Source organism: Hyla sarda, chromosome 5, assembly GCF_029499605.1.
Source record: "Hyla sarda isolate aHylSar1 chromosome 5, aHylSar1.hap1, whole genome shotgun sequence".
NCBI lineage: Eukaryota > Metazoa > Chordata > Amphibia > Anura > Hylidae > Hyla > Hyla sarda.
The window spans coordinates 353611739-353636420 of NC_079193.1; the positions used below are offsets into that span (position 1 = coordinate 353611739).

The window sequence follows — 24682 nt, forward strand, 5'->3', positions numbered from 1 at the left end:
GAGGGTTATGAAGCGAGCTCAGAAGCTGAGCTCGCATCACACCCGCACGGTCCTGGCTGCTATCAGCAGCCAGGACCCGTGGCTAATGCTGGACATCGCCGTGTCCGGCATTAACTCTATAGACGTGGCGATCAAAGTTGATCGCCGTGTCTAAAAGTGAAAGTCAAAGCATCCCGGCAGCTCAGTCGGGCTGATCGGGACTTCGTGATAAAATCGCGATGTCCCGATCAGCTAGGACGCAGCAGAAGGGTGCCTTACCTGCCTCCTGTGTGTCCGAACGGCGATTGATTGCTGCAAGCCTGAAATTCAGGCTTGAGTAATCAACCGCTGATAACACTGAACAATGCAAAGCTATGGCTTTTCAGTGATCTGTGTAAAAGATGTGTGTGCAGTGTTATAGGCCCCTATGTGAGCTATAACACTGCAAAAAAAGGGGAAAAAAAGTTAATAAAGATCATTTCACCCCTTCCCTAATAAAATTTGTATCACCCCCATTTTCCCATAAAAAAACTGTGTAAATAAAAATAGAAATAAGCATATGTGGTATCGCCGTGTGCATAAATGTCCAAACTATAGAAATATATCATTATTTAAACTGAACGGTCAATGGCGTATGCGCAAAAAAATTCCAAAATCCAAAATAGCGTATTTTTGGTGACTTTTTATAACATAAAAAAATGAATAAAAAACAATCAAAAAGTCTGATCAAAACAAAAATGGTACCGATATAAACTTCAGGTCACAGCGCCAAAAATTAGCCCTCATACCGCCCTGTACATGGAACAATAAAAAGGTTATAGAGGGCAGAAGAGGACAATTTTAAACGTATACATTTTCGTGCATGTAGTTATGATTTTTTTCCAAAGTAATAAAAAAATCTAATCTATATAAGTAGGGTATCATTTTAATCGTATGGACCTACAGAATAAAGATAAGCTCTCATTTTTATTGAAAAATGTACTGCGTAAAACAGAAGCCCCCAAAATTTACAAAATTGTGTTTTTTCTTCCATTTTGTCGCACAATGATTTTTTTTTCGCTTCTCTGTAAATTTTTGGGTAAAATGACTGATGTCATTACAAAGTAGAATTGATGGCGCAAAAAATAAGCAGTAATATGAATTTTTAGGAGCAAAATTGAAAGGGTAATGATTTTTAAAAGGTAAGGAAGAAAAAACGAAAGTGCAAAAACGAAAAAGCACTATGTCCTTAAGGGGTTAACTATCACATAAAAGTAATATGTGTACCAGGTATTATTGAAATATCTGCAGCTGTACGGAAGTTATGTGGGAACATACATTCCCCAATGATTTGCATGGGACTTTAAACAAAAAACCCCACCCTCACAAATGGGGGTAGTTAAGGGTTAAATTAACTATACTATATTTTAAGTGGACATATGAGTAACATGTGACCAAGTATAATCGAAATATCTCCAGCCGTTTGGAAGTGATGCAGTAAAATATATTTCCCATAGACTTGTATGGGACTTAAAACAAAAACCCCGACCCTGGCAAATGTGGTGAGTAAGGGTTAAATCACCTATCCTATGTTTGTTGTTGACATATAAGTAACATGTGTGCCAAGTTTCATGTTAATATCTTTAGCTGTTTGGACGTGATTCTTGAACATATATATATATATACACACACAAACACACACACATACACACACAAACACACACACACACACACATACACGTACACATTAGGGGAGATTTATCAAAACCTGTGCAGAGGAAAATTTGTTGAGTTGCCCATAGCAACCAATCAGATCGCTACTTTCATTTCTAACAGGACCTCTGAAAATTGAAAGAAGCGATCTGATTGGTTGCTATGGGCAACTAGTCAACGTTTTCTCTTGACAGATTTTGATAAATTTCCCCCATTGAGTATATATATATATATATATATATATATATATATATATATATATATATGAAATATGCAGTATATATATCTCCTGTATTTATCGGGGTATAACACACACCTTCATTTTTCCAAGGAAATTTGGGTAAATAAACAAATATCCATGTTGAAATGAGGGTGCGTGTAAATGCGTTTTGTACCCGGATAGATCTTTTTGGCCCCGTAGAAACCTCTGTGGTTCAATCATTTAAAGCAGCTGCTTTAATTTATGTAACTGCAGCGGCTTCTGCGGGGCCAGAGTCCCGCCGTTGCCCGATTCCCATGTCCTTCCCCATCCCCGGCTTACATATGCACCTGTTGGCGCGCTCTTGCAGGCTCTGGCGACGTCCTGCGCCGTCACTGTGCGCTGCGTACTGACGAGTGACGTCGCGGTGAGGACATGGGAATCGGGCAACGGCGGGACTCTGGCCCTGCAGAAGCCGCTGCAGTTACATGATTTAAAGCAGCCGCTTTAAATCATTGAACCGCAGCGGTTTCTGTGAGGCCAGAAAGAGTTTACCGGCGTATAACACAGGGATTGCTATATTTAAAAAAAAGTACATGTCATATGTAGCTTCTCTGTTTTAGGAAGTGCCTAGCTCATCCAGGGAAAGCTGAGTATGATAGGGGAATTCCAGGAAAGTGTGAAATCCTTAGCAGACCATAGATGCCTTGGAACCTCTGATAAAGTCATGGACTCCATCAAATTAAAAGAATGGTTAAAAACAGTAACAGGAAATAAGGTAAATAAAATATGTGATATTCTGTTACTGTAACATGCAGAAGAAGGAGGTTTGGTGCATACCACAAAAAAAGAAAAAATGGAGAATTATGTGTCCCCTACAATAAAAACAAACAAAAATAAAGAATTTACTTCATCCATCAAACATCCGAGCCTTAGACAGCTAAACGGATATAAAAATAGAAAAATTATGACTAAGTCAGAGGCCAGAAATTCTACTGGTGCTGGTATAACTGTCAGGTGTAAATGGGGCTTTATATAGGATATTGTCAGCCATGCATGGATTATGTTATCTTAATAAATCCAACATTCAGTGCAGATTGATTTATTAAAGCAGAACACCCTGGCAGTAACATTGCTATAGGAACCTATCGCATTAAAAATGCTGTAATCTACAGTCATCTTGTTCTAGATAGTGTTGGGTGCGAATATTTGCATTTCCATTTTTATCGCGAATATTGAGAATATATTCACTAAATATTCAAAATTACGAATATTCAAATTTTTTCGCATATTCCTTCTTTTCACTTGTGGGCTAATTAGAATGAGGAAAATACACTTGTCAGAGGTTATCAACAACATCCCTAGCAGCCAATAGTAAAGTTGTCCACCCCCTCACTGTTTTCTTCCTCGAATATGCAAATATAACGAATACGCAAAATATTTGTGAAATATCGCAAATTCGAATATGGCCAATGCTGCTCATCACTAGTAATAGAGCAGGAGAAGCTGAGCAAATGATATATACAATACAATCTACAGGTATCATTTTATATAGCAGAAGGAGCTGAGCAGATGATACATACAATACAGTACAATCTGCAAGTAACATGTTATAGAGCAGGAGGAGCTGAGCAGATGATATATACAATACAGTACAATCTGCAGGTAACATGTTATAGAGCAGGAGGAGCTGAGCAGATGATATATACAATACAGTACAATCTGCAGGTATCATGTTATAGAGCAGGAGGAGCTGAGCAGATAAGACATACAATACAGTACAATCTGCAAGTAACATGTTATAGAGCAGGAGGAGCTGAGCAGATGATATATACAATACAGTACAATCTGCAGGCATCATGTTATAGAGCAGAAGGAGCAGAGAAGATGAAATATACAATACAGTACAATCTGCAGGTATCATGTTATAGAGCAGGAGGAGCTGAGCAGATGATATATACAATACAATCTACAGGTATCATGTTATAAAGCAGAAGGAGCTGAGCAAATGATACATACAATACATTACAATCTACAGGTATCATGTTATGGAGCAGGAGGAGCTGAGCAGATGATATATATAATAAAGTACAATCTGCAGGTATTATGTAATAGAGCAGCAGGAGCTGAGAAGATGATATATACAATATAGTACAATCTGCAGGTATCATGTTATAGAGCAGAAGGAGCTGAGCAGATGATATATACAATACAGTGCAATCTGCAGGTATCATGTTATAGAGCAGGAGGAGCTGAGCAGATGATATATACAATACAGTACAATCTGCAGGTATCATGTTATAGAGCAGGAGGAGCTGAGCAGATATATACAGTACAGTACAATCTGCAGGTATCATGTTATAGAGCAGCAGGAGCTGAGAAGATGATATATACAATACAGTACAATCTGCAGGCATCATGTTATAGAGAAGGAGGAGCTGAGCAGATGAGATATGCAATGCAGTACAATCTGCAGGTATCATGCTATAGAGCAGGAGGAGCTGAGCAGATGATATTTACAATACAGTACATTCTGTAAGTATCATGTTATAGATCAGAAGGAGCTGAGCAGATATATACAATACAGTACAATCTGCAGGTAACATGTTATAGAGCAGGAAGAGCTGAGCAGATGATATATACAATGCAGTACAATCTGCAGGCATCATGTTATAGAGAAGGAGGAGCTGAGCAGATGATATATACAATACAGTACAATCTGCATGTATCATGGTATAGATCAGAAGGAGCTGAGAAGATATATACAATACAGTACAATCTGCAGGTAACATGTTATAGAGCAGGAAGAGCTGAGCAGATGATATGTACATTACAGTACAATCTATAGGGGTCATGTTATAGAGCAGGAGGAGCTGAGCAGATGATTTATACAGTACAGTACAATCTGTAGGTATCATGTTATAGAGCAGGAGGAGCTGAACAGATGATTTATATATACACACAATACAGTACAATCTGCAGGTAACATGTTATGGAGCAGGAAGAGCTGAGCAGATGATATATACAATAAAGTACAATCTGCAGGTATCATGCTATAGAGCAGGAGGAGCTGAGCAGATGATATATACAATACAGTACAATCTGCAGGTATCATGTTATAGAGCAGGAGGAGCTGAGCAGATGATATATACAAAACAGTATAATCTGTAGGTATCAGGTTATAGAGCAAGAGGAGCTGAGCAGATGATATATACAATACAGTACAACCTGCAGGTATCATGTTATAGAGCAGGAGGAGCTGATCAGATGATATATACAATACAGTACAATCTGCAGGTATCATGTTATAGAGCAGGAGGAGCTGAGCAGATAGTATATAACTTTCTAGAAAAGATCCAGGATAACTTGAATTTTATTCCTTTAAATCTCTGCTCATTCTGGGCTAAGTAGTCACATGGGTGGTCCTGCTCAGTGGGTACCACATTTAACTCTAGAATGAGGGCTTCCCGACTCTCTCCAGCCTGTTTTTGGTGACCGGAAGTTTTCAGGAATACAATATTCATAATAAAGCATTTGGTAAGAGAAAATTATATATTTTTTTTCCTCCTTGGGATATTTTTGTTTGTTTTTAATAGGACTTTATTGAACTGAATGTTTCGTTGCTTTTTATAATACTCTGCACTACTCCTGTAGTGAAGTGAATAAAACCCGTCACTTTAAGGACAGTCACATGTAATGAAAATGCTAGTGCAAAATGTGGCATTTTTTGCTTGTTTGTGTGCCATATAACAGTTGTGTTACTGTTAAAAAAAACCCGGAACAAAGCCTAGAGCAAAGTTTGCTGCACCAAATTTGCTGTTATTTCGGGGAAAATCTCCACAAAAAAACAGAAAAACCACAGCAAGAAATGCATTTAGTTGAGGTTACTAATGTCTATATATCTTTATTCCATAGAGATAACTGCAGTATAAAGATACAGATGAAGGGGAGGTTTATAACTTCTATATATCCTTATCCTATAAAGATAGCAGAAGTATACAGATAGAGCTGAAGGGGAGGTATATCATTTCTATATATCCTTATTCCATAGAAATAGCAGCTGTATATAGATACAGCTGAAGGGGAGGTGTATAACTTCTATATATTCTTATCCCAAAGACATAGCAGCAGTATGCAGATACAACTGACAGGAAGGTATATAACTTTTATATATCCTGATCCCATAGAGATAGCATCAGCAATATACAGATAGACCTGGAAGAGAGGTGTATAACTATTATATATCCTGATCCCATAGAGATAGCAGCAGTGTACAGATAGACCTGGAAGAGAGGTGTATAACTACTATATATCCTGATCCCATAGAGTTAGCAGCAGCAGTATAAAGAAAGAGCTGGCGGGGAGGGAGTCTGGGAGCTATCAGGAGGCATCTGATAGATGATTATGTCATCCTATAGTTCACAGGGAGTCACCTGACCCAGGACTGACTATTTCCACTGACACATTAAGCCATGTAACTTTCTGTGGGTCAGACTTGCGGTCACATGACCCAGTTAGAGGATGTAAAGACATGCATGCAGCTGTTCTGCAATAAAACAGGTGGCACTGTAGGACTAGTGATGTATAGAAAATCCCCATAGAAAACATATGCTGCTCTGGTCAGTTCCTAAAATGGACAGAGATGTCAGCAGAGAGCACTGTGCTAGTGATTCAGCAGAGAGCTCTGTGTTCCAAAAAGAAAATAATTTCCTCTGCAGTGTTCAGCAGCTAATAAGTACTGGAAGGATTAAGATTTTTTTAATAGAAGTAATTTACAAATCTGTTTAACTTTCTGGCACCAGTTCATTTAAAAAAAAAAAAAGTTTACAACTTCAAGGACCAGGCCAATTTTATTTTTGCATTTTCTTTTTTTCCTCCTCGCCTTCTAAAAATCATAACTCTTTTATATTTCCATCCACAGACCCATATGGGGCTTGTTTATTGCATCACCAATTTTACTTTGTAATGGCATCACTTATTTTACCATAAAATGTACAGCGCAACCAAAAAAATATTATTTTGGGAAAATTGAAAAGAAAACAGCAATTTAGCAAATTTTGGAGGGTTTCATTTTCACCCTGTAAACTTTATGGTAAAAATGACATGTTTTCTTTATTCTGTGGGTCAATACGATTAAAACGATATCCATGTTCTATGCTTTTCTATGCTATCTTAACAAAATTAAGGTGCATGTACACCACGTTTTTGCTATACAGTTCCCGTATACGGTTTCAAGTAAAAAACATATGGAACCGTATTAAAAACCGTATGTATCGACTTAACATTGTAAACAGTATGTCAAACGGTTTAGTCCGTTTTTCTTCTTAGACTACGGTTTTGGGTATGAGTAAAAAACCGGACAAAACTGTATACCACGTTTTTTGATCCGGGTGAAAAACCGTATTAAACCTTATACGTTTTTTTTTAACATGGGAGTCAATGGGAACCGTACAGAACCGTATGTGCGTACGGTTCCACCCAGTTTTCACCATCCGGTTTTTGACATTTCTTGGAATTTCAATCAAACAAGTGAAACTTTCAAAATGGAGTGAAAAGTTAAAAACATATACGGCTTTTTCTTAAAAAACGGATGCAACCGGACATCATTTTTCAAACCGTATACGGGTTGAAATTTGTACACGCGTTTTGATACAGTTTAGTCAGGTTTTGAGGAATCCGTTTTTCATCCAAAACCTGATACGGGAACTGTATTGCAAAAACGTGGTGTGCATGCACCCTTAGTATGTTTGAAATTGCCCTATTTTGACCACCTATAACTGTCTAATTTTTCCGTATACTGGGTGATATGAGGGCTAATTTTTTGCACCGTGATCTGTAGTTTTTATCGGTACCACTTTTGCCTAGGTTTTACTTTTTATACATTTTTTATAAATTTTTTTGGGAATAAAATGTGACAAAAAAGCAGCAATTTGGGATTTTTAAATTTTTTACATTTACACCGTTCACCGTACAGGATACTTAACAATATCTTTTGATAGTTAAGACTTTTACGCACGCGACAATACCAAATATGTGTATTAATTATTTTTTTTACGCTTTTTGGGGGGGGGGGGAAATGGGAAAAAACAGATGATTTACATTTATATTGGGGAAGGGGATTTTTCCCCATGGGGACTATTTATAGCAATCATTAGATTGCTAATACTGTTCAGTGCTATGCATAGGGCATAGCACTAATCAGTGTTATCAGTCATCTTCTGCTCTGGTCTGCTCAATCTCAGACCAGAGCAGAAGACCCTGGAAGACGGCCGGAGCCAAGTGACCTTGCTGGATGATCGGATCCCTGCGGCAGCACTGTGGGCGATCCGATCATCCATTTAAAGTACTGCACTGCCGCAGATGCCTTGATCTGTATTGATCACGGCATCTGAGGGGTTAATGGCAGACATCCACGCGATCGCGGATGTCCGCCATTACTGGCAGATCCCTGGCTGCTGATAGCAGCCGGGACCTGCCACGCATGACACGAGCACTGGTCTGGTGCCTGCGGGCATGGTGGATCGTAAATGTACGTCATGGTGCGTTAAGCACCACGTCACCATGACGTCCATTTACGTCCATTGTCGCTAAGGGTTTAAGAAATAAATCAGCGTAGAATGATTCAACAGGTCCGTTCATGTTTGTTTTCACTTCTTCCCGATCCTGGCAGTACAAGGGTTAAATATGGAAGGAGCGACTTCATATAATTATGAGGCTGTACAATGCAGTCCCTCATAGAAAAGATATATGTTTAGACCCGGAGCTCGGAGGGAGAAGTCGTACACAATGAACTCTTATTCATTACGGACCAGGAGACTCATCATTGCTTAACTTTACAGTCCCTCATATCTTACAAAAATATATACTTAAGGGTTTATTTTTTTTCCTCCCCCAAAAGTTTCATTAAATTTTTATCTGGCACTGTTTCTGCTCATGCATCAAAATAAATGCTATGTTGCAAAACATTCACTTTTTTATATCGGGACATGAACTTTTAGTGGATTTAATCCAGAATAAGCAAGCCACAGCAGATAACAAGTTCTTCATAGCGGGATGAATCAACACAATTTCATTATGGGAGCCGTGTATCAAGCAGAGAGTATTAACGCCACACAGCAAGACAGTAATGTCCTTTAGTGGCTGAACTCCGGAGAAGGAACAAGTTATCGGGTTTCATGTGCTTGATAGAAGCCTAAAGACCAAGCCGAAATCCTCAAAATATGGAGAATCGGAGAAAAGAGATTTGTTTTTATTTTGCAAAAAAAGTTTTGTTCCTAAAGTGAAATTCATCTTTAAACGATCTCCTGATGGGTCGTTGAGCGGAAAAATTTCTGATGGTTAAGTAAAGACCTATCTTCTAAAGACCATTATTTCATAATCATATCTTCTTAAAGGGGTAGTCCGCTGTTCAGCGTTTGGAGCTCGTGACGCCATAGCCAGGAGCTCGTGACGCCATAGCCCTGCCCCTTCATGATGTCGTGCCCCACCCCCTTAATGCAGGTCTAGGGGAGGGGGTGTGACGGCCGTCACATCCCCCTCCCATACACTTACTTTGAGGGGGCAGGGTGTGACGTCACAAGGGGGGCGTGGCTGACCCCCACAGCACACACACAGCGTTCAGAAGTTAATGTTCCGAATGTTGGCCAGTGGAGTAACCTTTTAATCCTGACAAAGCAGCTTGCAGAAGCAAAGAGAAGATTGGAGGGTATGGAGGCAAGTAGGGACCCTCCGATCCTTATGTCAACCAATTGGGACCCCGCGATCACCTCCTTGTAGTCCCAATCAGCCCCCCAACCCACTGGCACCAATACATTACTAGATTTAAAACCTGTGATTGACTTGGATTACGGGATCAAAATGGCTAATAGCCTTGCAGCCGTGATCACCGCTCCAGGCTATAAACTGCAGCTCCTGGCTATTGCTATTAGCCAAATATGGATCTGTATCACTGCAGAATCCCACAATCTCTTTGAAGATCTCTGCTTGTAAGGAAATTAAACATATCAAATACATTTTATATTGAGTCACATCTACAATATGTCTACTTTATGTTGGCATCATAAAGTTGACATGTTTTACTTTTCGAAGACCTCAGAGGGCTTCAAAGTTCAGCAGCAATTTTTCAATTTTTCACAAAATGTTCGAAATCAGAATTTTTCAGGGACCAGTTCAGTTATGAAGTGGATTTGAGGGGTCTTCATATTAGAAATACCCCATAAATGACCCCATTATAAAAACTGCACCCCCCAAAGTATTCTAAATGACATTAAGAAAGTGTGTTAACCCTTTAGATGTTTCACAGGAATAGCAGCAAAGTGAAGGAGAAAATTCAAAATCTTCATTTTTTACACTTGCATGTTCTTGTAGACTCAGTTTTTGAAATTTTACAAGGGGTAAAAGGAGAAAAAGCCCCCCATTTGGAACCCAATTTCTCTCGAGTAAGGAAATACCTCATATGTGTATGTCAAGTGCTCTGCGTGTGCACTACAAGGCTCAGAAGGGAAGGAGAGACAATGGGATTTTGGAGAGTGAGTGTTTCTGAAATGTTTTTTTGGGGGCATGTCACATTTAGGAAGCCCCTATGGTGCCAGAACAGCAAAAAAAATAAAATAAACATGGCATACTATTTTGGAAACTACACCCCTCAAAGAATGTAACAAGGGGTCCAGTGAGCCTTAACACCTCACAAGTGTTTGATGACTTTCCGTAAAAATTTTTACATTTTTACAAGGGGTAATAGGAGAAAATGCCCCACAAAATTTGTAACCCCATCTCTTCTGAGTATGGAAATACCCCATGTGTGGACGTCAAGTCTACTGCGGGCGCACTACAATGCTCAGAAGAGAAGGAGTCACATTTGGCTTTTGGAAAGCAAATTTTGCTGAAATGGTTTTGGGGGGGGGGGGGCATGTCGCATTTAAGGAGCCCCTATGGTGCAAGAACAGCGAAAAAGAAAAAAAACACATGGCATTCTATTTTGGAAACTACACCCCTCAAGGAATATAACAAGGGGTACAGTGAGCCTTAACACCCTACAGGTGTTTGACAAATTTCCGCTAAAGTTGGACGTTATCCCAAATTTTAAATTTTCACAAGGGGTAATAGGAGAAAAAGCCTCCCAAAATTTTAACACCATTTCTTCTGAGTATGAAAATACCTCATATGTGGATGTAAATAGCTCTGTGGGCCAACTACAACGCTCAGAAGAGAAGGAGCACCATTGAGCTTTTGGAGAGAGAATTTGGTTGGAATAGAAGTCGGGGGCAATGTGAGTTTACAAAGCCCCCTGTGGTGCCAGAACAGTGGACCCCCCCACATGTGACCCTATTTTGGAAACTACACCCCTCACAGAATTTAATAAGGGGTGCAATGAGCATTCACACCCCCCTGGCATTTGACAGATCTTTGGAACAATGGGCTGTGCAAATGAAAAATTAAATTTTTCATTTTCACTGACCACTGTTCCAAAAATCTGTCAGACACCTGTGGGGTGTAAATGCTCATTGTACCCCTTATTACATTACGTGAGGGGTGTAGTTTCCAAAATGGGGTCACATGTGGGAGGGGGTCCATTGTTCTGTTACTATGAGGGCTTTGTAAACACACATGGCCTTCAATTTCGGACACATTCTCTCTCCAGGAGCCCAATGGCGCTCCTTCTATTTTGAGCATTGTAGTGCGCCAGCAGAGCACTTTACATCCACATATGGGATATGTTCTTACTCAGATGAAATGGGGCTACAAATTTTGGGGGGACTTTTTCCTATTCTCCCTTGTGAAAATGACAAATGTAGGGTAACACCAGTATTTTAGTGGGAAAAAAAAATTTCAATTTCATTTTCACATTCAACTTTAACGAAAATTCGTCAAACACCTGTGGGGTGTTAAGGCTCACTATACCCCTTATCAAGTTCCATTAGGGGTGTAGTTTCCAAAATGGGGTCACATGTAGGCATTTATTGTTTTGCATTTATGTCAGAACCGCTGTAAAATCAGCCACCCCTGTGCAAATCACTAATTTAGACCTCAAATGTACATGGTGCGCTCTCACTCTTGAGCCTTGTTATGCGCCCGCAGATAATTTTATGCCCACATATGGGGTATTTCCGTCCTCAGGAGAAAATGTGTTACAAATTTTGGGGGTCTTTTTTTCCTTTACTGCTTGTGAAAATTAAAAGTATGGGGCAACACCAGCATGTTAGTGTAAAAAACAAATTTTTCTTTACACTAACATGCTGGTGTGGACCCCAACTTTACCTTTTCATAAGGGGTAAAAGGAGAAAAAGCCCCCCAAAATTTGTAATGCAATTTCTCCTGAGTACGGTAATACCCCATATGTGGCCCTAAACTATTGCTTTGAAATACGACAGGGCTCCAAAGCGAGAGAGCGCCATGTGTTTTTGAGGCCTAATTTTGGGATTTGCACCCGCCACAATAATACCCTACAACAGTGTTTCCCAAAACGGGTGTCTCCAGCTGTTGCAAAGCTCCCAGCATGCCTTGACAGTCAGTGGCTATCCGGCAATACTGGGAGTTGTTGTTTTTCAACAGTTAGAGGCTCAGTTTTGGAAACAGTGTCGTACAAGACGTTTTATTTTTATTTTTATTGGTTGGGGGGAATGTGTAGGGGGTATATGTAGTGTTTTACTTTTTATTTTGTGTAGTGTAGTATAGTGTTTTTAGTGTACATTCACATGAGCGGGGGTTTACAGTAAGTTTCTCGCTGGGAGTTTGAGCTGTGGCAGAAAGTTTGCCGCATCTCAAACTTGCAGCAGAACTCGCTGTAAACCCGCCCGTGTGAATGTACCCTATTGTACAGCGGTTGTAAAATTACAACTCCCAGCATTCACTGACAGACCATACATGCTAAGAGTTGTATTTATGCAACAGCTGGAGGCACTTTGGTTGTGAAACACAGAGTTTGTTACTCCCAGCATATACAGTCTCTCAGTGCATGCTGCGAGTTGTATTTTTGCAACAGCTGGAGGCACACTGGCAAAACACTGAGTTAGAACACAAACTCATTCTCACAACCAAGGTTTCTCCAGCTGTTGCAACACTGCAACAATCAGCATGCATTGACAGTCGAAGGGCATGCTGGGAGTTGTAGTTTTTAAACAGCTGGAGGCACACTGCTACAACTCCCAGAATGCCCTTTGGTAGTCTGTGCATGCTGGGAGTTGTAGTTATGCAACAGCTGGATGCACACTTTTTTCATAGAAAAAATGCGCCTCCAGCTGTTTCAAAACTACAACTCCCACCATGCCCTTTGGCTGTGCATGCTGAAAGTTGTTGCTAAGCAACAGCAGGAGGTGAACAGGCCTCACCTCCTGCTGTATCCTGCCGCCGGGACCGCCGCCACTGCTGACACCGATCCTGCTACTCCTGTCATCCCCGCCGCACCAGAGGGGACCCCTGCCCGACCAGAGAGATAAGAGATCCCCACCGGCCGTGATCGCTGCCATGATCGCCCTCCCGATCCTCTCCCAGCAGGGTCGTGATTGGTTGGTCATTCCAACCGATCAATCACGTGTTCGTGAGGTGGCACCTGTGCCACCTCACTCCTGATGGGCAAGGGTGAATGGAGCTGTCTTTGACCTAGAATCGCGCAAATCACCGGTCTGAATTGACCGGTGATCGCTGACATGGGGGGGGGGGGGGGTGTCAGGACCCACCAGGGGTTTGCACTGTCCATTCCCTGCCCGGTGCACGGCGGGGACCGAAATTTCCACAGGCTTACAGGTACGCCCTGTGTCCTTAAATACCAGGACCTCAGGTCCTCAAGGGGTTAAGATACAAGTACGAGCTTTTTTACTGCAGCCACTTCTAGCTTTATGCACCCACTTATCCAACGGCACAGAAGCTGAATGTGCTCCTGTCCAAGTTGCTGGCACTGCAGTCGCTCCCTTTTCTAGTGGACACTCAGAGCATGGGGGTGTGCTGAGAGGCAGGGGCTGGGACAGGCGATAGCTGGCCTCGTGGCGGACCACCAGCTCAATTTTAAGATACAAGTACGAGCTTTTTCACTACAGAAAATACACTGCAGCAATTGTACACTAATGGAGTTGGAATTACCGCGGCTGCTGGCACCAGACTTGCCTACCAATGGGTCCTCAAGAGAGATGAGCGAATCAAATCGGACAAATAACATTTTTAAAAAATTCACTCCTCTCTAGTCATCTTCATATATTACCTCTGGAATTAATACCACAAGAATCCAATGAAACAGGATGGAGCTATAAAAATTGAACCATAATGGGGTGGGGGGGGGGGGGTGTTGCGCTGAGAGGTAGGGTCTGGAACAGGTGGTAACTCCCCTCACGGTGGACTTCTGGACTTCCAGCCCTGATGCTCACCAGAATGGGTCCTCAAAAAAGGATTTTAAAAATTAAAATAAATTCAAATTAAATAAAATAAAAATTACATAAAAATATCTCTTTAATCTCTTAAATTGTGATGCCATATGGTCTCCCAACCCTGCTTCCACATCCAGATGCCCTGCAGCAGTGATTCTAATAGCAATGCCTGTAATCTGCATGTCATACTGAACAACAGTATTATTTCACTAACACAGCACATTCCCTATGCGTTATGACAAGGCAAAGTGTTCTACACCCCTATTGAGGCTCTCTGTAGGCCAGAAATAGCCATTTTTAATATAGATTCGCCAAAAATAAATTCGGACCAAAACAATTTTTTTTTTCAAAAATTCGGCAAATCGGCGGAATGGAATTTTTCAAAAATTCGCTCATATCTATTAGTCACATAAAAAAAAAATGTTTACTTTTTTTTAAGTGGTAAAATAAAAGCTACGTAAATTGGATATCATGTTAATCGCACTGACCAGATGCTGAAAGAATGTGAATAATTCTCACCTGTAAAGCACATATTAACTAACAAACCAATTGATCTATTTGTAGCATTGTAACACACAATGTCACATGCACCTATTAAAAGCATAGCGCCCATCTGTACAGCTGTTAATTATCTTGCGATCTTGCCTTTTTACCAGGTTACAGCATCCGCGTAGGTGTCTATTCCTACCGAGAAAAACAATCAATACTTCAACAGTTTAGACATAAAGTTTATTTTGGAACTTCCCGAAGGCAAGAGGATCAGCGTTGTCAAGGGGATCAGCGGAGGAACACAGTCACACCACACCGAAAATAAACCTGGAAACATTTATCCTACTACTAATGTATCTGACTCCTCTATCTGCTCCCAGTCACATCAATCAATATATTAACAAGTAAATGTGTTTGGATGCAGTTAATATTCGGGTGGTGCCCGCGGAGGAATTAATCTTATTTAATAATCAACTCATTAACACAGTGAGGCTGTGCAGAGAGATGCACGAGGTCTGTACGAGTGTATTCCGATACCAGCGCGTTTCAAACCGAAAAGCATATTTTATCCCTAATTATAAAAGATAAAAATAATAGTAAGCAGATACAAATTCATACAAATTGTGGCAAGAAAAACGCTAAAAAAAATTATGTTTTTTTCTACTTTTGATTACAAAAAACGCCATTCTGAAAACAGTAAACTAAAATTCCAAAAACTTTAAAAAAAAAAAAAATAGGTTGCAGTCTATAGGAGAAAAAAAACACCAAGATTCATAGAAATGCCATAGTTACAGCATGCTGTGATTTTAGAAAAATGCCAAGAAGCTAAAAAAAAAAAAAGCCACCAATGAAGAACAAACGTACGCCAAAGGAAAAAAAACGCCAATTAGGTCGGGCAATTTATATTTTTACTATTGACTCCCAGCTAATATCTGGCCTCAGTTTTTTATTTATTTTTTGTTTTTTTGCGCAAAAAAAGTGCTGTGTGGCAAATGTATAGTTTTTGTTTTTGCAAAAAAAACAAACAAAAACCAAATGGAAACCCACTCTTTGACTATGTTTCCACACAACTTATTTTAGGTGGGTTTTTTTTTTTTGCCTGAAAAAATAAAAATAAAAAGCCGCAAAAAACTTTCCCCTCATTTTGTACTCCCAAGATACAGTTTTTGTGAGTTTTTTTTTCAAAAATAGTAAGTTTTAGTTTTGGTGGTTTTCTTCTTCTTTTGGCATTTTTTCTGCCTGTGTTCTTCTCCATACAAGTCATTTGATCCCTTTATCATGTGACCCAAGGATTTCTATTAGGGTCTATTCACACGTACAGTATTCTGCGCAGATTTGATGCGCAGCATTTCAAGCTGTGTTCAGTCATAAAGTTTATATTGAAATCTGCAGCAGAAAAGCCTGCGCATCAAATCTGCGCAGAATACTGTACGTGTGAATAGACCCTTAAGGAATTAAAGAATAAATACCAATGTCAAACCCAAAATGCATTTCTTCAGTCATGCCCCCCCATACAAGTCTATGGGAAAATAGGGGGGAAAAAAACAAAGTAAAAACGCTTAGTCTCAGTTTTAAAATACTGCCACTGGGCCAAGAAAACACCAATGACAAACAAGTAGGTATAGAGTTTTAGGGTATGTTCACACTACGGAATATGAACGGAATCTCTGCTCGCAGAATCCCGCGAGCGGAGATTCCATTCTGGTGGCTGCCGCAATACTTCGGCGGTAGGACCGCCCGGCACTGCACTGTCACCATTGACAGCTATGCAGTGTTCGCAGACTTCCGCGCAAAGAATGAACATGTTCTTTGTATGCGCCGAACAATTTAAGAGGCGGAATTGTCCGCCACTGAAATTCCGCAGTGTGAAGGGGTCTCGCAGAAACCCATTCACACTGATGTTTATGTTTACAGCACGTGAGCGTAATTCTGTGGGAATTACGTAGTGTGAACATACCCATATATTTTTCTACTGACTACTAGATAACATCTGGCGAAAGCTTTTATTTATTTTTTGAGCAAAAAAATATGTGTGAAAAAAAAAACCAAACAAAAGTGAAAACCCAGTTTTATACAAATAAATGAAAGGAATAGAAATAATAATAACAATAATATTAAAGGAGAACTTCGGAATATAAAAATTGTCGCCCATACTGCCGTCAGTAAAAAAAATAAAGAGGTACATACCTTCCTCCGCTCCCCTGGGGGCCTCCGGTAACCGGCTCCGGTCTCCGCCGCGATCCTCTTCCTGGTTGCCGGTGGTCGGCGAGTCATATTGCGCTCAGCCAATCACCGGCCGCAGCGAAGTCTGACTCGGCCGGTGATAGGCTGAACGGCAGTGTGAAAACGCTTCAGGACACAAAATTCTTCACTACACCGGCACCTGCGGACGGGGCCGAAAACGTCACACTGCTGCTCAGCCTATCGCCGGCCAAGTCGGGACTTCACTGCGGCCGGTGATTGGCTGAGCGCAGGAAGACTCTCCGACCACCGGCAACCAGGAAGAGGATCACGTCGGTGACCGGAGACGGTTACCGGAGGCCCCGGGGGAGCGGAAGAAGGTATGTACATCTTTATTTTTTTACTGCCGGCAGTATGGGGGACAATTTTTATGTTCCTGAGTTCTCCTTTAAGTAGAAACCCATAGTTACATAGTTACATAGTTAGTATGGTTGAAAAAAGACATACGTCCATCAAGTCCAACCAGGGAATTGAAGGGAAGGGTGTAAGGGGATGAGGGGAAGGGATGTAGTTTTATAATTCTGCAAAAGCATTAATGTTATTTTGTTCCAGGAATGTATCTAACCCTGTTTTAAAGCTATTAATTGCTCCTACTGTGACTAGTTCCTGAGATAGACTGTTCCATAAATTCACAGTTCTTATGGTAAAGAAGGCGTGTCGCCCCTTTAGACTAAACCTTTTCTTCTCTAGACGGAGGGAGTGCCCCCTCGTCCTTTGGGGGGGGGGGGGTTACCTGGAACAGTTTTTCTCCATATTTTTTCGTATGGGCCATTTATATACTTATATACATTTATCATATCCCCCTTAAACGTCTCTTTTCAAGACTAAACAATTGTAACTCCTTTAATCGTTCCTCGTAGCTAAAATGTTCCATGCCCCATATTAGTTTAGTCGCACGTCTCTGCACCCTTTCCAGCTCCGCAGTGTCCCTTTTATGGACAAGGCGGAGCTACTGAATGGGTTCTTTAGTTCTGTATATACTATGGAAGAAGGAGCTGACATTGGCCAGGTCAGTGCTGGTAACACATCATGTAATGTACTGAACTGGCTTAATGTAGAAATAGTACAAGGTAAATTAAGTAAAGTAAATGTAAGCAAATCTCCAGGACCGGATGGACTACACCCAAGAGTTCTTAGAGAGGTAAGTTCAGTAATATCTGTACCCCTGTTCATGATATTTAGAGATTCTCTGGTGTCTGGTATTGTGCCAAGGGACTGGCGCAAGGCGAATGTGGTACCAATCTTCAAGAAGGGCTCTAGGTCTTCGCCAGGCAATTATAGACCGGTAAGTCTAACGTGCATTGTGGGTAAATTGTTTGAAGGACTTATAAGGGATTACATACAGGAATACATAGGGGATAATTGTATTATAAGTGATAGCCAGCATGGGTTTACTAAGGATAGAAGTTGTCAAACCAATCTAATTTGCTTTTATGAAGAGGTGAGTAGAAGCCTTGACAGAGGAATGGCTGTGGATATAGTGTTTCTGGATTTTGCTAAAGCATTTGATACTGTCCCTCACAGACGTCTGACAGGTAAGTTAAGGTCTTTGGGTTTGGAAACTTTAGTTTGTAACTGGATTGAACACTGGCTCATGGATCGTACCCAGAGAGTGGTGGTCAATGATTCGTACTCTGATTGGTCCCCGGTTATTAGTGGTGTGCCCCAAGGTTCAGTACTGGGACCGCTGCTGTTTAATTTATTTCTCAATGATATAGAGGATGGTATTAACAGCTCTGTTTCTATCTTTGCAGATGACACCAAGCTTTGTAGCACAGTACAGTCTATAGAGGATGTGCATAAGTTACAAGATGACTTGGATAGACTAAGTGTCTGGGCATCCACTTGGCAAATGAGGTTCAATGTGGATAAATGTAAAGTTATGCATCTGGGTACTAATAACCTGCATGCGTCGTATGTCTTAGGGGGGATTAAACTGGCAGAGTCACTGGTAGAGAAGGATCTGGGTGTACTTGTAGATCACAGACTACAGAATAGCATGCAATGTCAGGCTGCTGCTTCCAAAGCCGGCAGGATATTGTCATGTATCAAAAGAGGCATGGACTCAAGGGACAGGGACATAATACTCCCCCTTTATAAAGCATTGGTACGGCCTCACCTGGAATATGCTGTTCAGTTTTGGTCGCCTGTCCATAAAAGGGACACTGTCCCTTTTCTTATAAAAATAAATTAAAGGAATATAATAATAATAAAAATAATATGAATAATAAAATTATAATAATAAATATAAAAATCACTAGAAATATGAACATTATTTATATGCCTGTTCTATACATATCATTAAAATTTAAATGTACACTTTAAATGTGAATTATTAAAACGAAATAATGAAAATGAATAAGGCCATAAATAAGTGAAGCATTGATTACAATTCTAGGCAAATTCACACGCTAGAGATTTGTTGCAGAAATTTCTGCAGCCGTTTCATTCTCCCGGATGAGGTTTGCAGAAATCCATTTGCTCGCCGCCAGAACAACCCTATTCAGACGTATGGAACAGATTTTCAGCTGCAATAAATCTGACACGTGTGAACTCATCCTTTAGGGTATATTCACACAATGTATTCCGAGACTCAAAAATATGCTTGTTCAGGACCCTAATAATGGAGAAGCGGAACCATATTCTCCCAGCAAATCTATTCATGACACTGACAGTCTGTTCATTTCAAATAAGAACTGTATAATGCAGTGTTTCCCAACCAGCGTACCTCCAGCTGTTGCAAAAGTGCAACTTCCAGCATGCCCAGACAGCCTTTGGCTGTCTGGGCATGCTGGGAGTTGTAGTTTTGCAACAGCTGGAGGCACCATGGTTGGAAAAACACTAGCTTAAAGGGGTACTTCAGTGGAAATCTATTTTTTTTAAATCAACTGGTGCCAGAAAGTTAAGCAGATTTGTAAATTACTTCTATTAAAACATTGTATTCCTTCCAGTACTTATCAGCTGCTGTATACTGCTGTTGACTACAGAGGAAGTTGCTGGGAGTTGTAGTTTTGCAATAGCTGGAGGCTCCGTGGTTGGAAAAACACTAGCTTAAAGGGGTACTTCAGTGGAAAACTATTTTTTTTAAATCAACTGGTGCCAGAAAGTTAAGCAGATTTGTAAATGACTTCTATTAAAAAATCGTAATCCTTTCAGCACTTATCAGCTGCTGTATACTACAGAGGAAGTTGTGTTGTTCTTTTCTGTCTGACCACAGTGCTCTCTGCTGACACCTCTGTCCATGTTAGGAACTGTCCAGAGCAGGATAGATTTGCTAGGGGATTTGCTCCTACTCTGGACAGTTCCTGACACGGACAGAGGTGTCAGCAGAGAGCACTGTTGCAAGTCTGGAAAGAACTACACAACTTTCTCTGTAGTATACAGCAGCTGATAAGAACTGGAAGGATTAAGATTTTTAAATAGAAGTAATTTACAAATCTGTTTAACTTTCTGGCACCAGTTAATTTGAAAATAAAAATAAATTAATTAATTAATTGTACCAGAGTAACCCTTTGTTGTGTCAGAGGAAGTGGTCAGTCCTGGGTTATCTGATTTCCTGGGACCTACCAAAATAAATTAACTAAAAAATGAAGAGATTTTGCAAATAGGAAAGAACTCTGTTTTATTTTTATTTTTGCCCATTACTGTAATTGGGTCATGTGGTCACCAGTCTGACCCACAGAAAATGACATGGCCTAATGCAGTGTCTCCCAACCAGGGTGCTTCGAGTTGTTGCAAAACTACAAATCGCAGACAGTCTTTGATGTCACCCTGCCACTTGCCTGATCAGGCATACTCTGACGCTGATCTGCAGCCTGTATAGATCAGCATTGGATGTTCAATGTGAGGGGCTAGGGCTTTCAGAGCACTAGAGGAGACAACACTGTTAGGCCATGTTCACACGTTGGAATTTCCGTGCTGAATTCCGCATTGGAATTCGGCACGGAGATTCCGTTGCAGCAGAGTCCCGCTGAATTCAATGGGATACTGCTGCGCTGTGTACACGGCGGAATTTCCGTGACAGATGTTTCCAGCATGGAAATTTCAATTTCCTTGTCTGCAGAAAGAATGAAGGCGTTCATTCTTTCTGCTGACTCTGCACAGAATGCATAGCCATCTATAAGACGGCGCATCCCCGTGCGGCCCTAGCGTAGGCGTCCTCAGTTTGCGGAATGTCCCCACAGAGATTTTTTTCAGCGTGTGAGCATAGCCTTATAGGTATATGCAGACATGCTTGTAGACATCCTGCCAACATACTCTCTATTTTGAACATCAATAGAGTAGAAGGTAGAACTGGGACTACAACAGTAAAATCCCAAACAGTCCCGGAAAAACAACAATGGCAGGTGTGGAGGTCCAATGAAGCCTATGAATAGCAAACAGTTCCACAATGCAAATGCCGGAGAAAAGAATAGGCGGCACTCACCACAATATTTGTTCTGTGCTTTATTCCAACGGAAACATGGGGTACATACAGCGGGTGCGTTTGTGATGAGTGACATATGTTTCACGCTTCCTTAGCGCGATGATGAGCCAGAGGATGCACTAAGGAAGCGTGAAACATATGTGGCTCGTCACGAACGCACCAGCTGTATGCACCCCATGATTCCATTGGACTAAAGCACAGAACAAATTTTGTGGTGAGTACAGCCTATTCTTTTCTCAGGCATTTGCATACTCTCTATTTTAGCTTCTGGGGGGACAACAGATCACGGTTGCTATCATTTGTTGTAGCCCAGTAGCTAATACACAGTTCATTCTGCACAGTTATCTGCTTATTTGCATATACAAATAACAGTGCCCAGGGCTGCCCCAGCTATGAGGCGAGTTGAAGTTCTTGCCTCAGGTGGCTATTTGCTAGGACTGCAGGGAGTGGCAGGGAGCCTTAGAGCAGTTTAAGAGGGAAGACCTGGCAGCATACAGTACTTGTCTTCTATGCACTGTGACCAGCTCTTACTCCTGAGCTCTTCCCCTTCTCACGCTCATGGCCTCTGCTTATCTCCTGTCTCTGTGCAGCAGTCAGGTCACTAAGGAGATGGAGGGGGAGGGCACACTGCACATGGAAGACAGAGAACAGCACAAGGAGAGGAAGCTGAGCTGTGCCCCTTCTCCTCTCCATGACTTCTGCCTATTTCATCTCTGTACCGACCATCTTCACCCCCTACTGAAGGAAAGCCACACAAACTCGTTAGAACAAACAAACTCCATACAACAGTTGTCCTTGGAAGGATTTGAAGTGAAATATGAAAGGGAAGGGGACAGGGAACAGACAGGTACGGGCTGCTAGTCAAAAAAAACTCTATTCTGAACACTTGGAGGGGTGCAGCGCCCCAGAGTAGACGGAAGTTTGGATTAGACATTATGGGTGCTCCATTCATAAAGCATCAATAAACATGTAGTAAAACAAAAGTTATAACGGCACTGACCATGTTACATGTCTTCTTAATCTTCATCCCAATGATCGGGGCTGCAGGGTGGCATGGACAGATGCAATCAAGGCGCTCAGAGGCTACAGCTGTTTCATGCGTAATGATGACACACTTCTTCCGGCCTTGATTGCATCTGTCCAGCCACCCTGCAGCTCCGATCACTGGGATGAAGATTAAGAAGACATGTAACATGGTCAGTGCCTTCTGTATAACTTCTGTTTTATTACATGACCACTGGATGGATGGTGCTACAAGAAGTTATAAGGGCACTGACCATATTACATGTCTTCTTACTCTTCATTCTGATGAATAGAGCTGCGGGGTGGCGAGGACAGATGCAATCAAGGAGCTCAGAAGCTACAGCTGTTTCATGCATAATTACACCCTTCTTCTGGCTTCCAAGAAGTATGTCATTATGCATGAAACGGCTGTAGCCTCTGAGCGCATTGATTGCGTCTGTCCACGTCACCCTGCAGCTCGGATCATCGGGATGAAGATTAAGAAGACATGTAACATTATCAGTGCCGTTCTAACTTCTGTTTTATTATCCTTGTATGGACTTGAACCCAGGACTCTGATGCTACAAGGCAACAGTGCTAAATGTGAATGAGATTTAAGGTTTCCCTCGTGTGGTGATGGGGTCAAAACACTTTAATTCATGGTAAATATCCTAAGTGTGTAAACACGTTCCATTATTACTCATCTGTCACCTTTGGTAAAGCATTTATTCCTAGATCACCCCTCCTCAGCTCTGATGGGGGAGCTCTATGACACAAGGAGAACTAGGAGAATTCCATTTCACAGGTGATTAACAGAACCATTTATTTTTCTACTCTTTTAATATGAGACATCCATAAGCATGTTCTCAAGACCGAAAAAATGTGAAAAGCAATTCTGCGAGCTGAGCTAATAAAAACAAATGTGCAATTACCTGAGAACACATCATCCCAACAATCCCTAGAAATCAGATTGTTCGGAGGAAAACAAGGGGGCTCATGTATGAGAAGCGTCTTATGGAAATGGTATCTGTCAGTGAGAAGCCTTGGATCACCGAGAATGATCTCCCAAGCCATCTAAAGGACACCCAACAGGTTCCAAAATGGATTAAAAAAAAATAATCATTACTGAATTAATTCAGCTTTCACAGTTATGTTTTGTACATAATACCAATAAAATTCTACAATAAATATATATATATATATATATACATATATATATATATATATATATATATATATATATATATATATATATACACATATACAGGACAAACCAAAAGTTTGGACACACCTTCTCATTCAAAGAATTTTCTTTATTCTCATGACTATGAAAATTGTAGATTCACACTGAAGGCATCAAAACACATGTGGAATTATAGACATAACAGAAAAAGTGTAAAACAACTGAAAATATGTCATATTCTAGGTTCTAGCCACCTTTTGCTTTGATTACCGCTTTGCACACTCTTGGCATTCTCTTGATGAGCTTCAAGAGGTGGTCACCTGAAATGGTCTTCCAACAGTCTTGAAGGAGTTCCCAGAGATGCTTAGCACTTGTTGGCCCTTTTGCCTTCATTGGGGTCAGGTCCGGTGACTGTGGAGGCCAGGTCATCTGGCGCAGCACCCCATCACTCTTTTTCTTGGTCAAATAGCCCTTACACAGCCTGAAGTTGTGTTTGGGGTCATTGACCTGTTGAAAAATAAATGATGGTCCAACTAAGCGCAAACCGGATGGAATAGCATGCCGCTGCAAGATGCTGTGGTAGCCATGCTGGTTCAGTATGCCTTCAATTTTGAATAAATCCCCAACAATGTCACCAGCAAAGCACCCCCCCCCCCCCCCACACTATCACACCTCCTCCTCCATGCTTCACGGTGGGAACCAGGAATGTAGAGTCCATCTGTTCACCTTTTCTGCGTTGCACAAAGACACGGTGGTTGGAACCAAAGATCTCAAATTTGGACTCATCAGACCAAGGCACAGATTTCCACTGGTCTAATGTCAATTCCTTGTGTTCTTTAGCCCAAACAAGTCTCTTCTGCTTGTTGCCTGTCCTTAGCAGTGGTTTCCTAGCAGATATTCTACCATGAATGCCTGATTCACACAGTCTCCTCTTAACAGTTGTTCTAGAGATGTGTCTGCTGCTAGAACTCTGTGTGGCATTGACCTGGTCTCTAATCTGAGCTGCTGTTAACCTGCGATTTCTGAGGCTGGTGATTCGGATGAACTTATCCTCCGCAGCAGAGGTCCGCATGTCAGCCAGTTTCTTTGTAGCTCTTGATGGTTTTTGTGACTGC

At 41.1% G+C, this 24682-nt stretch overlaps 1 protein-coding gene and 1 long non-coding RNA gene across 2 annotated transcripts in view; one reads left to right on the forward strand and one right to left on the reverse strand.

Annotated features, from left to right (window-relative positions):
- Positions 1-24682, reverse strand: part of SAMD12 (sterile alpha motif domain containing 12) — a 639318-nt gene that overhangs the window by 439852 nt on the left and 174784 nt on the right. The gene's annotated exons all lie outside the window — the stretch shown is intronic.
- Positions 1425-15043, forward strand: LOC130274377 (uncharacterized). Its single transcript, XR_008844348.1, has 3 exons — positions 1425-1520; positions 2494-2648; positions 14883-15043. It is a non-coding gene; the product is annotated as an uncharacterized LOC130274377 (long non-coding RNA).